Source organism: Mangifera indica, chromosome 17, assembly GCF_011075055.1.
Source record: "Mangifera indica cultivar Alphonso chromosome 17, CATAS_Mindica_2.1, whole genome shotgun sequence".
NCBI lineage: Eukaryota > Viridiplantae > Streptophyta > Magnoliopsida > Sapindales > Anacardiaceae > Mangifera > Mangifera indica.
The window spans coordinates 7755991-7770673 of NC_058153.1; positions in this window are offsets into that span (position 1 = coordinate 7755991).

A 14683-nucleotide genomic window follows, 5' to 3' on the forward strand; every position below is an offset into this window, starting at 1 on the left:
GACCTGAGCTAACCCAGAGGATGATTGAGGATGTGAGGATGATTAAAGAGAAGATAAAACAAGTCCAAGACTGTTAGAAGAGTTACCTAGATCAATGAAGGTATGTTCTTGAGTTTCAAATGGGTAAGAAGGTATTTATTAGAGTTGCCTCTTATAAGCATGTTATGAAATTTAATAGGAAAAACAAGTTAACTATGACATTTGTAGGATCCTTTAAGGTATTTGAGTGCATAGGTAAGGTTACCTACCAGCTTGCACTACTAACAAGCACGGATCGTATTCATAACGCGTTCCATGTATCGCTATTACATAAGTATTTCAATGATCCTACCCATGTGCTTAATGTAAAAGATGTCAAGCTTGTGGATAATTTTGTCCACGAGAAGTGGCCAGTTCAGATACTAGACAGGTGAGTTAAGGAGCTCAGACATAAATAGATTTCCCTAGTAAAAGTTTTTTGAAGGAATCATCGAGTTAAGAAGGCTACATGAGATATTAAATAGCATATGCGATAGATATTCCCATACCTATTCGAGTGAATTTCAAGGAAAAAAATTATATTAAGAGGAAGGATTGTAGCATCCACAAGTAAGTGCAAGGGCATTTAGATTATTTTTTAGTTTTTAATTATGACAATTAATGAATTTAGAAGTATAAGCCTTGTATGGAGGCATACATAATCGTTTATGATCAACAGAAGTTAATAAGATGATTAGATTGTGATTGCAGTGAAACAAGAAGTTACCTTAGTTATGCAAGTAGACACATGCTCATGTATTGTGTCCTAGAGATAAAAATAAAATGTGATCAACCTTAATTCTCACATATTCTTTTGCATTCCCAGTTGCTCAAAAAATGAAAGAGTATAAGAGAAGAGTTTGTGGTTACGTAAAGGAGTTATTGCCAATCATCAGAGTCATCATAGTTATGTAGGAGAGACATTTTCATTTGAATCTAAGTAAGTAGAGCGAAATTTCTTCCTTAATTATGAAATCTATAAAGTTATATGTTCTATCCATAAACCAAAGTTAATTAAACATGAACGAAATGTGTTTTATAATGTTTGTGAGTATATATTTGATTATGAGAAATCGTATGAATGCTTAGTCCCTTGATTGTATGAATATTGTGTATGTTGGTTTGATAGATGATTAAGGGCATGGATGTTATGTGTATGTTGATTGTATGACATGACTTTCAATAAAAATAAACTACCTAGAAGACTTAAAGATTTTTTATATTGGTTTGAATATGTGTTTGATTGATTGTTTGCATGACTAGAACAATATAGAAACCCTAAGGTTCAATTTCTAAATTGCAACACATAATTATGTATGGTCCCCTACATGTCTATGTGTCATTCTAGAGTTTTGAAAACTCTAAGATCCCATGCTTGTTTTAAAGGCAGAAATAGATATTTATGTAATATATGACACACACCTATGTATGACTTTCCAAAAGTTGACGATATACGCCAAAAGACATATGGCTTATATACGTGGATCTGAGTACATGAAGTATGTCCAGGTTAACTCCCTATGTGCATCTATCTTATACACGACCGAGTGTTAAATGTCATACGCCCATGTATATGGTTCAAAAGGCACATAGGCATGGGTTAAGAAACACATGACCATATACCCCTAGACAAAATTAAAAGATGATTATGCCCCTAGGCTATGTGTAAAAGAGGGGTGAAAGTTATATAAGTAATATAATGAGTTAAAAGAGGATATAAAATTCAAGAGACATAAAATAAGGTGTTTAACTATATGAATGATGACATAAACTCAGACTGAGTCGAATTTAAGTTGAAAAATTAGCAACTTTACATTTAATGTCATACAATTAGATAGTCACTAGTTATGTACATCAGTGATGATATTTGTTAGATCAATAGGGTTAGATACCAATGAGATAAATCATGCGTTTAGCATCAAGGCGCATAGTCACCTAGTTCAGTTCAAGTGTACATGGTAAGGATATGGTTTTCAAATATTCTTCACATGATCAGTAAGATGCACCATATATATACTTGAGGTAGGGGTCATCTTTGATTGGTTAGTTAACAATTTCAATAAATTTATGTTGTCAAGAAAGAAGCTGCTATTAGAGTTTTTTTGTGTAATCAGGGTGTCATAGTTAGATACCCCGATAGGCCATTTGGCAAATATGCGAAGCATCATAACAGCTTTCACTAGAGCATCAAAAATGCCAACTCCAGTTTAGGTTTTTTACAATTTTCATGGATAATCTATGTCAAGACATTGAGGTGTCATACTATGACAACATTTAGCTTAAAAATGAAACGTGAGTTTTACTACCAGATAATATAATATCTAAGGATGTTGAAAGGTCTCCACCTATCGAGTTTTACTCATGTGTTTTTTTTTTACATGTTTTACAGGTAGAAGTGAGTAGTAGGATAGTCGGGGATCCAATAATCTAGTGAACAGATGCATGAAGAGATGGGCATTTATATCATTTTAGCTTTACCAAACATATATATTTAGTATTTTTATTATTATCATTATTATCTTCAAACACATTGGTTTACCTAAGATTTATATAGTCATTATTTTTAATAGAGATTTTAGATATTTGTTGTTTTATGAGTTTAATTAATAAAACAATTATTTTTATTACATCACCTTTTTGCAAACTTTATAATTATGATTATGTATTAAAGTTTTTAAATAGTCCAATTATGCATGTCCCTTTTGGTATTCTCATCAAAAGTATGTATCTAGAGAGGGGTGTTACAATAGAATGACCATATGATGTGTTCATAAGGTTTTGATGATCAGTTGTTCGATCCTCTTGTCATACGTCTGTCATTCTAAACGCATATTATTCATACAATCATATTATACGAAACATTAATATGGTGAATAATAAAATAGCTCTATTAATACATAGTCAAATTACAATATTACAAATGTATAAATCGATTGGTTGTAAGGTTGTAACACCCCTTATAAAAGTATTGCCTTTCAGAGGAAGATGTCGTTAATCAGACTATTTAAGCATGCATGTATTTTTAAACCATAAATAAATCATGTAAAACTTTTAATAAAACATTTTTTAGAAACCAAATGAATTACACAAATACCCTTTTCAAAAACATAATAGTCAAAAGTGCACAAAAAATATCTTTAACATAAAAAAATAGCAATATCAATATAGTCTGTATGTCTTTAAAACATAAAGATAAATTGAATACATAAATTGGTAAAATCATGAAATGATAGAAATGCCTTCCACCTTTTTATGGTCGTTAACCATCGCTTACGTCACAGCCATTATGATCACTTATACATGCACATATGAAAGTAGGGGAGTAAATGTTAAAACATTCAGTAAGTAAGACACTCTACTACTAACTTTTACTTAATCCCCCAAATACCTTTATCTCAACCCATGTATCTCTGTCATCTAAAGTCTGCCACTAAACTCTCATTAGGATGATGATGGGTCTTGCAACTCATATTTCTCTCAGGAATCTCCAGGCTAGGTATTATAACTCTCAGATTGAACTATGACCTGCTTAATCACTAATAAACTACTTCTTAAATTCTTAACTAGTATGACTATATCATCACTATGGTTAATTATGTTTTGCTTTGTCAGTAGAAACCACTTCATGAGGTCTTACTGGTATGCCCATAATATCTTTTGGCAAAAACATCATCATCTGAAAGTTATGTCCTATAGTTATATGCTAAGTCAGTCGAATTAGATCGAATGTAAGGATTCGACACTTTGGTCATGTAAGCATTCATTATACAGTCCACTTACCTACACTATAATTGGTATGTCAAACATCATTTTGATTAGGCTCTATTATGAGTTAGTACTCTACTGTAGGTATGATGTCCTACTATAGACGTTCCCTATTACAAGTGGTGTAGGGAGTTTTTATTCACAGTGCCTTATTGTAATGACCTTGAGATATCTAGCATGCATGTATCTCAAGCCTTAGATTACCTTAGGCTCATCTTAGTTTTCACCATAATCATATCTTGTGCCCTTTTAAATTTTCATCTTTTATGCATATAAGGTATTACTACGTACTTAAAATCCTTATATTGTCCCTTGGAACAACCTATAAACATTTAGCTTAGTTCTCTTTTCCATTCTTTATTTTGTCCTTTATACACGAGCGTGTTACCTCTTGAACACATGCGTGTTATGCTTCTGTGTCATACATGACCTTCTTTCTTCATGGCCTTTCCCTACGTAAATAAAATTATACATACATGAGGTTGTGTGTCTCCAGACACATGTGTGGCCCTTTTCTCTACTTACTATCTTTTTCCCTTAACTTATCTCAATCACTTTACTTTTCAGAGGCATTTTAGTCATTTCACCCTACACATGATCATGCAGAAGATATATATGAGTAAACTTCATAACTCTAGTTGATTGCTTAATAGTTAACAACGTCTTAGGGTTATTAGATTGTCAGAAAACTTAGGTTCAATTCTGGGTTTTATGCACATTAGTATATGTCTTATATCACACGACTGTGTGTCGAATCCAGAAAATGACAAACAAACCTAATTTGTACTTTAATATGATATTTACACTTGCGCATCACAATCGAATTGACTCATACAAGTTCTATTGTAATTCAACATGAGAATGGTCATTAACACAATTCTCTGTCATCATATAATTCATATATTCTACTGTGGTATACATTAACTTACCAACCCTTCATAAAATACACTGTTTCAAACAACATCTATTGGCATTATAACACTGATACAACATCACTATTCTCTCTTGACAATAAAAAACATGACATAACATTATCATTACTATCAACATGTAATATTCAATCATAACAAAAGTTAATAATCAATCTCAAAACTTTATTCATACTTGCATAATTAATATCCATATTAGTAGAAAATCAATCTTTAATCCACATTAAGATTGTACCTAAATCAAAAGGGATAAGAAGCCCTACTTACCTATTTCCAGAATAACAGGTTAAGGATGATCAATTACTCTTCTTCTTTTTACCTTTTTACTTACCATATTGTTAGAAGCTGATCACCAGAGGTTCTGCATGAATCACCAACTCTTAAACTTTAATTCTCTCTCTTACTTTTAGAAAAACGCATGCATTTGGATAAGGATAAAAATTCCTAAAACATAGTAAAAATGTCGAATATAAATTGAATTTACTTAATGCCACATACAACCTTGTATTGTTTAATTCAATTTCGTGCGAATACACCTTATCTAGTTGACACGACAATCAACACAAAAGCATAACCTTTTCATGCATGATTGTGTATCCCTTAAAAATCACAGTTTAACATTGAGTTCAATTTAATTTCGTTACATATCAATAAACACATACAAAATGACTATTTTGCCCTTGATGGTGATACAAGGGTACCATCTTAATAATCACTCACCTATACTATATGTTTAATGTCATATACGATTACATGTTTAACTTGTTTTTGTTGTGATAGAGGCTTAGTCAACAGGTCTGCTAAATTGTCATCTATTTCAACCCTCACAATCTGTATGTATCCATATTGAATGATTTCTTGAATCAAATGATATCGTCTAAGTATGTGTTTAGACCTCTAGCATGAGTTTAGTTCCTTTGCCTAATAATGGCTTTATTGTTGTCGCAATAAAGCTCAATTGACTTGACAATGATAGGAACCACTTCAAGTTTTTTAATGAACTTCTTGATCCAAATAGCTTCCTTTGTTAACCTCCTTATTATTATTAACCATCTATAATGGTATCTTGTGGTATTAGAACTTCATCAAGTTATACCTTTCTCTCACTAGTCTTTTTGAGAATAAATTCTCTTCCTAAGAAAACATCAGTTTGAGCAACAAAAACTTTTTATTTTTTGGGTGATAGAGGCAATAACCTTTAGTTTCCTTTGGGTAACCCATTGATACACTTTTTAGATTTAATGTTTCGCTTGTTCAAAGTCAATTTTTTAACATAAGCTTTACAATCCAAAATTCTCAAGTAATCTAGATTAGAGTTTTGCCTAGTCCATAACTTGTATTGAGTTTTGTCAATAGATTTAGACGAGACATGGTCCAATCGATAAACAACTATTTCTAATGCACAGCCTAAAAAAAACTAAAATAGTTCGTAAAACTCATTATACTGGTAATTTCCATCAAAGTCATATTCTTTCGTTCAAATATACCATTGTGTTGACGAGAGAAGTGAGTTATAATAATATATATTTTATTTCAGGTATTCTCTGAATTTAGCACTTATGTATTCACCTTTTCGATCGCTTCAGAGGATTTTAATATGTTTCTCAAGTTGTTTTTTTATTTTGTTCTTGAATTTTTAAAATTTTTCAAAGCATTCAAACTTTTGTTTCATAAAAAACATATAGTTTTATCTATTGAACTCATTAGTAAATGTGACAAAGTAAGATTTCTCATATTGTCATGCACTGTCATTAGCTCACACTAATAGTTCAATTATCCTTTCACTGTGTCTAGTGAAGGATGCCTTGGGCATCTTACATAATAGACATGAGGCGCATTTATCATGACTAGGCATATTACATAATAGACATGAGACGCATTCATCATGACTGAAAGTTAAATGATTATAAAACTCCTTCTTTAAAAAGTTTTGATATATATTTTGGTCCGATATAGTCTAGTCTACAATGCCAAAAATACATCAACAATAAAAAATGAATATCCTTTTTTGTCTAAAACAGACATAAAAATTAAATTTCTAGAATTAGTTGGAGCATAAAAAAATTGTTTAATCATAAAACTAATCCAGTGGGCAACCTAGGATAATAAGACCTTACGACAAATTGTAAATCCCACAAGCTTGCCTAAGGATATTCTTGTCTTTTACCTATTTAGTTATGCTTGTGTTTTTTTGTGTATATGATTTTTATGTGCATCACCATGCAGGGAAGTTCACGTGCTTGTGCGTGGGTTAGCAAAAGCAAAATGGTTATTTCTTATAAGGTGAGTGAAAATAACTAATTTTAGAAAAACTGCCTGTGTACTAAGAGGTAACATTTTTTATTGTAGATAACAATAATTTGAATTCTAGATAATGATCAGTTTTGTGGTGATTTTGAAAAACTATCATTATTGGGTAATAACTTTCACGCATATGTGAAGGGTGGTACACAATTGTGTTGTGGAAATTGGTTAAAATAAAAAAATGCTAGGTCATTTGGTTGACACATTTGATCATATTTTCAAAAAAAACATAGAGAGGTTTAAAAGAGAAGAAGATTTTTGGATAAAGCCAAGACACAAGAATTGCTAGGAAATCCAGTTTTGTCACGTGAAGACCAAACTTATCATCAGAGGAGAGGTAGATAACATGGCCTTTCAATTCCTTATCATATAGTTGATCATTTTTGGAAACATGTTAATCTGTGAATTGATGTGCTTGAGATCATGACATGATGAGTAAGTGTCTTGAACTATTGAACTTGTATTTTGAATATGATACATCTTGGAGAATTATGTATAAATTGATCTCTACGCTTACTTGTTAGTTAACTATAAATGTGGTGTTGAATGGTAATTGATAATTGATAATTTGATTTATGGATGTGTTCAATAATTGATATAATCCACATTTTTACATGGTATTCCATAATTAAGTGTTTACAATATATTTAATATCCACTGTATAATGTTAGAGGAAAAGTTTTAAGTTAACACATTTTTTCAAGTGTAAATTCTAGGCAAGGGTATATATCTAGAGAAAGGTATTAAATTTGTGGTATTGGAGCTTGGTTTAGAAACCTAAAAAGGTGTTAAGTGTTTGAATACGCATAAGTTTGTTAAGTGACCTTTCATGTAACACTAACCACTCCTACGTGTCAATTGTTGTAAGTATTATTTTAACTTGTATTTGAATTGTGCTTTAGATGTTTCAGCGTGAATGTTAATTTTAGGATAAGGAGAAGGCTTATGGGTAATGATCAAGATGTCCCTACCTCAAAGGGTAATCAGTGAGAGACTCGGAAATAAGCCTTCAATGTAGTTGTAGTGTCACAAATTGATAACTCGATTATATGGTAGATTGTTTAAAAGGTTTTCTTGGAGAATCTTGAGGCATATGAAAGTGTGGGACATCCAATTGAGATCCCTCCCATTATTAAGCATGCACAATAGTTAGTTAGTCACCTAACAAGATAGAGTGGACGATGAGGTATAAAAGACAATTGTTGTGGGTGGTGACAAAGGACAACTCTACTCATGTATAATTTGGTTAGAAAACGTCAATTTCCAGAATTTAAAGGTGGCTTAAGGATTGGATAAGTACCACTTGAGGAATGGTTGGAGGCTGTTAAGAATGTTATAGGTTTATTTGAGATGACAAACTGGTAGATGTTATATGACACTTACCAATTTGTTGAGATGATTTAAGTAGATTTTTTTATGGGCTTTTAAGAAAGAGTACATGTCTACTAATGTGTTGTATATCCAAACTTGGGATTTTGTTAATTTGAGACAAATGCAGATGATTGTTAGGGAGTATTGTAACACGTCTCTCTAGACATATATTCCTACCCAAAATATGCATTCAAAGAAATGTGTTAAGGCTTTCAAACACACACATTAATATAATAAATGAATGGTATTAAATATTAAATCCCACAATCCCAAAAGTTTAAAAATCAAATACCGATAAATAATCTAATTCAAATCATATGTCTAAAATCCAAGTTTACAAAACCCAAGTGTATAATAGTCTAAATCCAAAATCAATACATAGATAAATATAAATAAAATCCAAAAGTGCAAATGACATAAATGCCTTTCACTCATGCAACGTTTTGAGTTGACTTGCTAGCTTTGTTGTCCACTTTCTACTCCAAAATCTTACCTATAAAATCACAAAGAACACAGTAAGTAAAACACATTCAGTAAATAAGTGATCTCTCAACACCATGCACACAATAATAAAGCAATGCTATACTCCAAAATGTTCCATATCTAAGTTAGTTATGGTATTTTGGATATTTTCTCAATAACCCAGATGCTTAAACAAATATATCGACACCTACGCCTAAATTCGAATGTTTGTGCCATCCTCGATAACTAATACCAACTGATATAAATCGACATCTCAAATGTCTAGTGAAAGCATAAGACATTCTAGATGTAACCTTGTACACATACTGGCTGATCTTTAGGCTAAGGTCACATAAACGGTCACACAAACTAGTCTCGATGCTTCCACAACCACATTGCGCATAGCTCGGTGATAAGACCACACTGCATATAGCTTAGTAGTAGATCACACTACATACAACTCAGTGACGTGTCCACATTACATAAGCTTATAGTGCCTTGGTGGTGAGAATAAGGTAATACATCATTCGTATTTTTGACTTGAAATCACTCCGGTCTAGGTCTATATCACTGTCCACATCGTCAAACATTTTATACAAATTCCCCCTCATACTGCCTTCGTTATCACTTTACCATTGATTCTTCTCATAATCATCCATTATAAGGGTAAAATGGGTATTTTTATACTCGCATATGAGCATGGAAATTTCAACCTAACATTAGTAAATTCATGCACCTTTACTTCTAAATTTCCTCGCATGTATAAGAGTATATTACTTAACCTACATAAACATGCATCTAATAGACACGAGCATGCAACCTAAGACATGATACATGTCGTGTGTCTTATACCACACAAGTGTGTACCTAAGCCTAAATTAATACATCTATATATTTCTTTTACACGAGACTGTTCATTCCCAAAATTACATAGGTGCGTATTCTTTATACAAAGACGTGTAATGTCTTTTTCCAAAACTGTGAATTTTTATTTTTATGCGTTTTCCAGTCTTTCAAACACTACCACAAATCCAAAAAAGCTCATATTGCATGGCCCAAAATCCTACCATACACTCATACTACACAATATAGAAAAAAACTATGATCTTATATCATCAATGATAAGATGATTATGCATCAATTCAATCAACTCTATTTCATGTATGAGTATTTATGATGAGTTATTCACCATATGCATATATAATCCCAAGGACATTAGAATCACCTAAACAGAATGAATACAAATGATGCTACTTACCTTTTTTCTAACGAATATGCTATTCTTTACATGGCAAGAAAAATTTTTGGAAGTTCCTTGCGTTTTCTTACATCAAAAGCTCCAAAAATCCCTCTTAATTCTTCATTTTTTGTGAATATAATGAAGAGCAACTCTGTTAAACGAGTTTGGACCTCTTTTTATTTTTAACAGAAAATAATGATACATGTTCGTGTGCCCTTCATACACAGAGGTTTATACTATTAACTATTAATGATAGTTTCTGAAATCACTGTGAAACGTATCTTTATCTAAAAATTCAAACACATTAACAGTAGTATACATGGGCGTTTATATCTCCTATACTTACCTAAATTTCATGCATCACACAAGAAAAGACAATTTTACCCTGTTATCACACACACAAGCATGTGGTATTCCCACATGGTCGTGCAACAAAAAAGTCACACAAATACAAAAAAATAAACATGTTCAAAGAGGTCAAAAGACAAAAGTACCATTGGGCATACTTATAAATGTTAGATTTCTCCTCGTTTATAAGAATTTCATCTTTGAAATTCATTCAAATAGTTGTGAAAACCTTTGCGTCATATTTTGCTCCACCTCTCAAGTGGCCTCTTCGACTTGATGGTTTCTCCAAAAACCCTTAATCAGTAGAATCTGCTTGTTTTTAAGTCGTTTAACCATGTATCTAAAATCTAAACTGGTTACTTTTTATAGACTAGATTATTCTCAACCTCCACATTGTCCGCTTTTAACACATGACTTGAGTCACTAATATACTTACACAATAATGACACATGGAATACATTGAATCCGATCTATGTTTGTTGGCAATGCATGTTAGTAGATAACCTTACTTACACGCTCTAAAACCTCAAAGGGTTGCCCAAATCTCAAAGCCAATTTATTTTTCTATCAAAACCTCATCACTTAACAGTAAAGGCCTGCTCTTATAAAAATCATATCACCTATATCAAACTTCAAGTCTCGTATCCATTAATTTACATAACTCTTTTGACGATCCTAAGTTTGTATCAATCTCTTTTTGATTAGTCTCATATTCTTAATCATTTTCTAAGTTACCTTGGACCCTAAAGTTTATGCCAAAACAACCCTCTCACTATCTAATCCCAATTAAGTGGTGATCTATACCTTCACCTATAAAATGCATTATACGAAGCCATCCAGATGGTCATATGATAACTATTATTTTACGCAAACTCTATAAATGGTAACACATCAATCTAACTCAATCACTAATCTAAACAACATACTTTCAACATGTCGTTGATCACCTAATTTACTCTTTCAGTCTTTCTATTAGTTTGAGGATGATAAGTGATACTAAATGTCAATCTTATAACCATAGAGCTTTGTAAACTTTGTCATAATGTTAAAACAAATCTCATGTCTTTGTCTAACACAATTGTCTTAAACACACCATAGTCTTACAATTTTTTGACATATATATGACCCAATTAATCAATACTATTACTTTTTTTAACTAGGATGAAGTATGTTGAATTGGTCAAATGGTCCACTACGATCTATAAGGCATTAAATCCATTCTTGACCCTTGGTAATCCAACTACAAAATCCATAGAAATATACTATTATTTCCATTTAACAATGCTCTAAAGTTATAATAAACCATACGGTCTCTGGTGCTCAGCTTTAACCTATTAACACATTAAACACTAAGCAATAAAATTAGTTAAATATGTTTTCATGTTAAACCACCAAAACGACCTTTTCAAATCCTGATACATGTTTTCACTCCCAGAGTGAGCATTGTAAAGGGAACTATAAGCCTTTGTGATGATCTTACTTTTTAAATTAACATCACAGATAACACAAACTTGTCATAGAGCCTCAACACATTGCCAATCATATTAAACTCTCCCTTAATGCCTTTGGTAACTTTCTACCATATGGATCTCATCAAAAAGAGTTAACTTAATCTATAATCCAACCATCAAACCAATAACCAACTTTATTTGCGCTCTCACCAACTCATACTACAACTCTCAGCAAACAATGATCTAAGAAAATTTTACCTTTCTACTTAAAACATCTGTTACAACATTGGTTTTATCTAGGTGGTATATGATATTACAATTGTAGTCCTTCACCAATTCTAACCATCTCCTTTATCTCATATTTAACTTTTTTTGGGGGAAAAAATATTTTGAACTCTTATTATTTGTGTACATATTACATTTTACTTTGTACAAATAATGCCACTAGATTTTTAAAACAAACACCACTACTAACAACTCTAAATCATGAATAGGGTATCGAGTCTCATAATTCTTAAATTGTTAAAGGCATATACAATTACTTTACCCCTTTGTATCAATACAACTCTCAAACTATGGTAAGAAATATTTATATATAAGTCATATTCCTCACTCTCTATTGAAAATGCTAAAATCGATGCTGAAGTCAATTTCCTCTTTAGGGTTTAGAAACTCCTCTCATAAGAATCAACCCATCTAAAAAAAAAATTACTTTTGGTCAACTCAGTCAATAGTCAAGATAACTTAGCAAAACCCATCACAAATCATTTGCAGTAACTTGTTAACCCTATAAAACTCTAGATCTCCTTAGTTGTCTTGGGTCTTTGCCATTCTAACATAATTTCAACCTTACTTGGATTTACCGAGATACCATCAATTGATACAATATGTCCCAGAAATGTCACACAGTCCAGTGATAACTCACACTTAGAGAACTTAACATACAATTATTTATCTTATAGTCTCTACAATACGAATATCAAATGTTGCTCATGCTTCTGTTGAGTCTTGGAATACATCAATATGCCAATAATATGCACCAAGATGAATTTATCAAGACAATTACCTTATTCATCATATCCATGAAAACTATCGAAACATTAGTCAAACCAAAGGACATCACTACAAACTCATGGTGTCCATACCTTGTCTTGAAAATAGTTTTTGGAATGTCTTTCTTAACCACCAAAAGTTGATGATACCCATCAATTTTAGAAAACACTGAAGCGTTTTTCAACTGATCAAAGAAGTAATTAATCCATGGTAGCGCATACTTATTTTTTTTACCATTATCTTATTCAATTCTTTATAATCAATACATCTCAAGGTAAATGACTCGATCTGATGAAATCATTATCTAGAAACTCCTATAATTGCTTCTTTGATTCCTGAAGTTCAGTTAAGACCCTTCTATATGGTGTTTTGAAAATAAGCGTTATCTCGAAAGCTAACTTAATGTTGAACTCAATCTTTCTCTCATGTGCTAACTTTGGCAAATCATTATTTCCTTAATGGGGTCACAATTTATACCTGATACATGATCTCTATGAAGGAAAACAAATCATACAAAAACGAAGTAAATAATCACAAAATATTTATAATAAAAAATGAATGATTTATTACTAATTCAATAATCCTCATCAATCCCAATATAGCATCTACAAGTTTATCTCAAGTGTGTTCAAATGTATTTACGGTTATTATGGAATATGACAAAAGTTGTGAATTGTTAAAATATAAAAATTGAAATTTTAAGATGATGTCCAGTTGTGCTTAAAGGGTGCATGCCCATTTATTTGATTTCACATCAGATAGATGGATAACGTGTCACGTATGAGATTTTAAAACAATGCATGGTCATGCATGACAAAGTGTATACCTGTACATGTGGTTTCACTTTGAAAAAAAAAATTACATGATGTGGTAAAGATGTTAAGATTTAACGACACATGTGCATACACTTTCCTTCCTAGTTACTAAGACATAAATATCAAATTCATACACTCAAATAGTGCAAATCCACGTATAAGAAATTTAACTGGGAATATATTTCATCATGACTCAGACGGATGGTTTTGACACGGGGGTACACTTTGACATGCATTGCTGATATTGGCATCTTCATTTTAAAAATTCATGTAAAGATTTGAAATGTGGTTACCTTGAGTGTTTTGACAACCCAATACAAAAAAATTAAATTACAGTTAAGCTTTTTAAACACAAAATTGAATTCGAGTAACGTAACACAACTCAAAACTAAATCGATTAGTGTTAAAGTTGACATAAAAGTAACTTGAATTAATGAACTAACTTAAATACTTAAAGAAATGTTACTTTAGTAGAATATTGTTAAAGACAAATTAAAGAAATGATAAAGGACAAGTATCAACAATAGTTAAAATTAGATATGTCAATTCGGTTTATCAAACTAGATTTAAGGAGAGGATTTCACAATAGAAATAGAATATGGATGAAGATCGCTAAAATTCTTATAATTGAGGACAATATGGGAATGAGGATAGATATATTCATGGCTTGTCCCCTCCTAACCTATTATTTTCCTGGTTTGTCTTCTCCTTTATATATCCCTTAAATTTTTAAATATTATATACCCTTTAAAGTTTTGAATTATTATATACCCTTTAAAGTTTTGAATTATTACAAATATGTTTTCACATGTTATAAATGTTATTATTTTTCTAACTGAGATAAGAAAGAGAAGGTGAGAGAAACTTTTCCCATGGGGAAGGCATGATGATACCCAATCATAACCTTATTGAGGGTGGGGCAAAGAC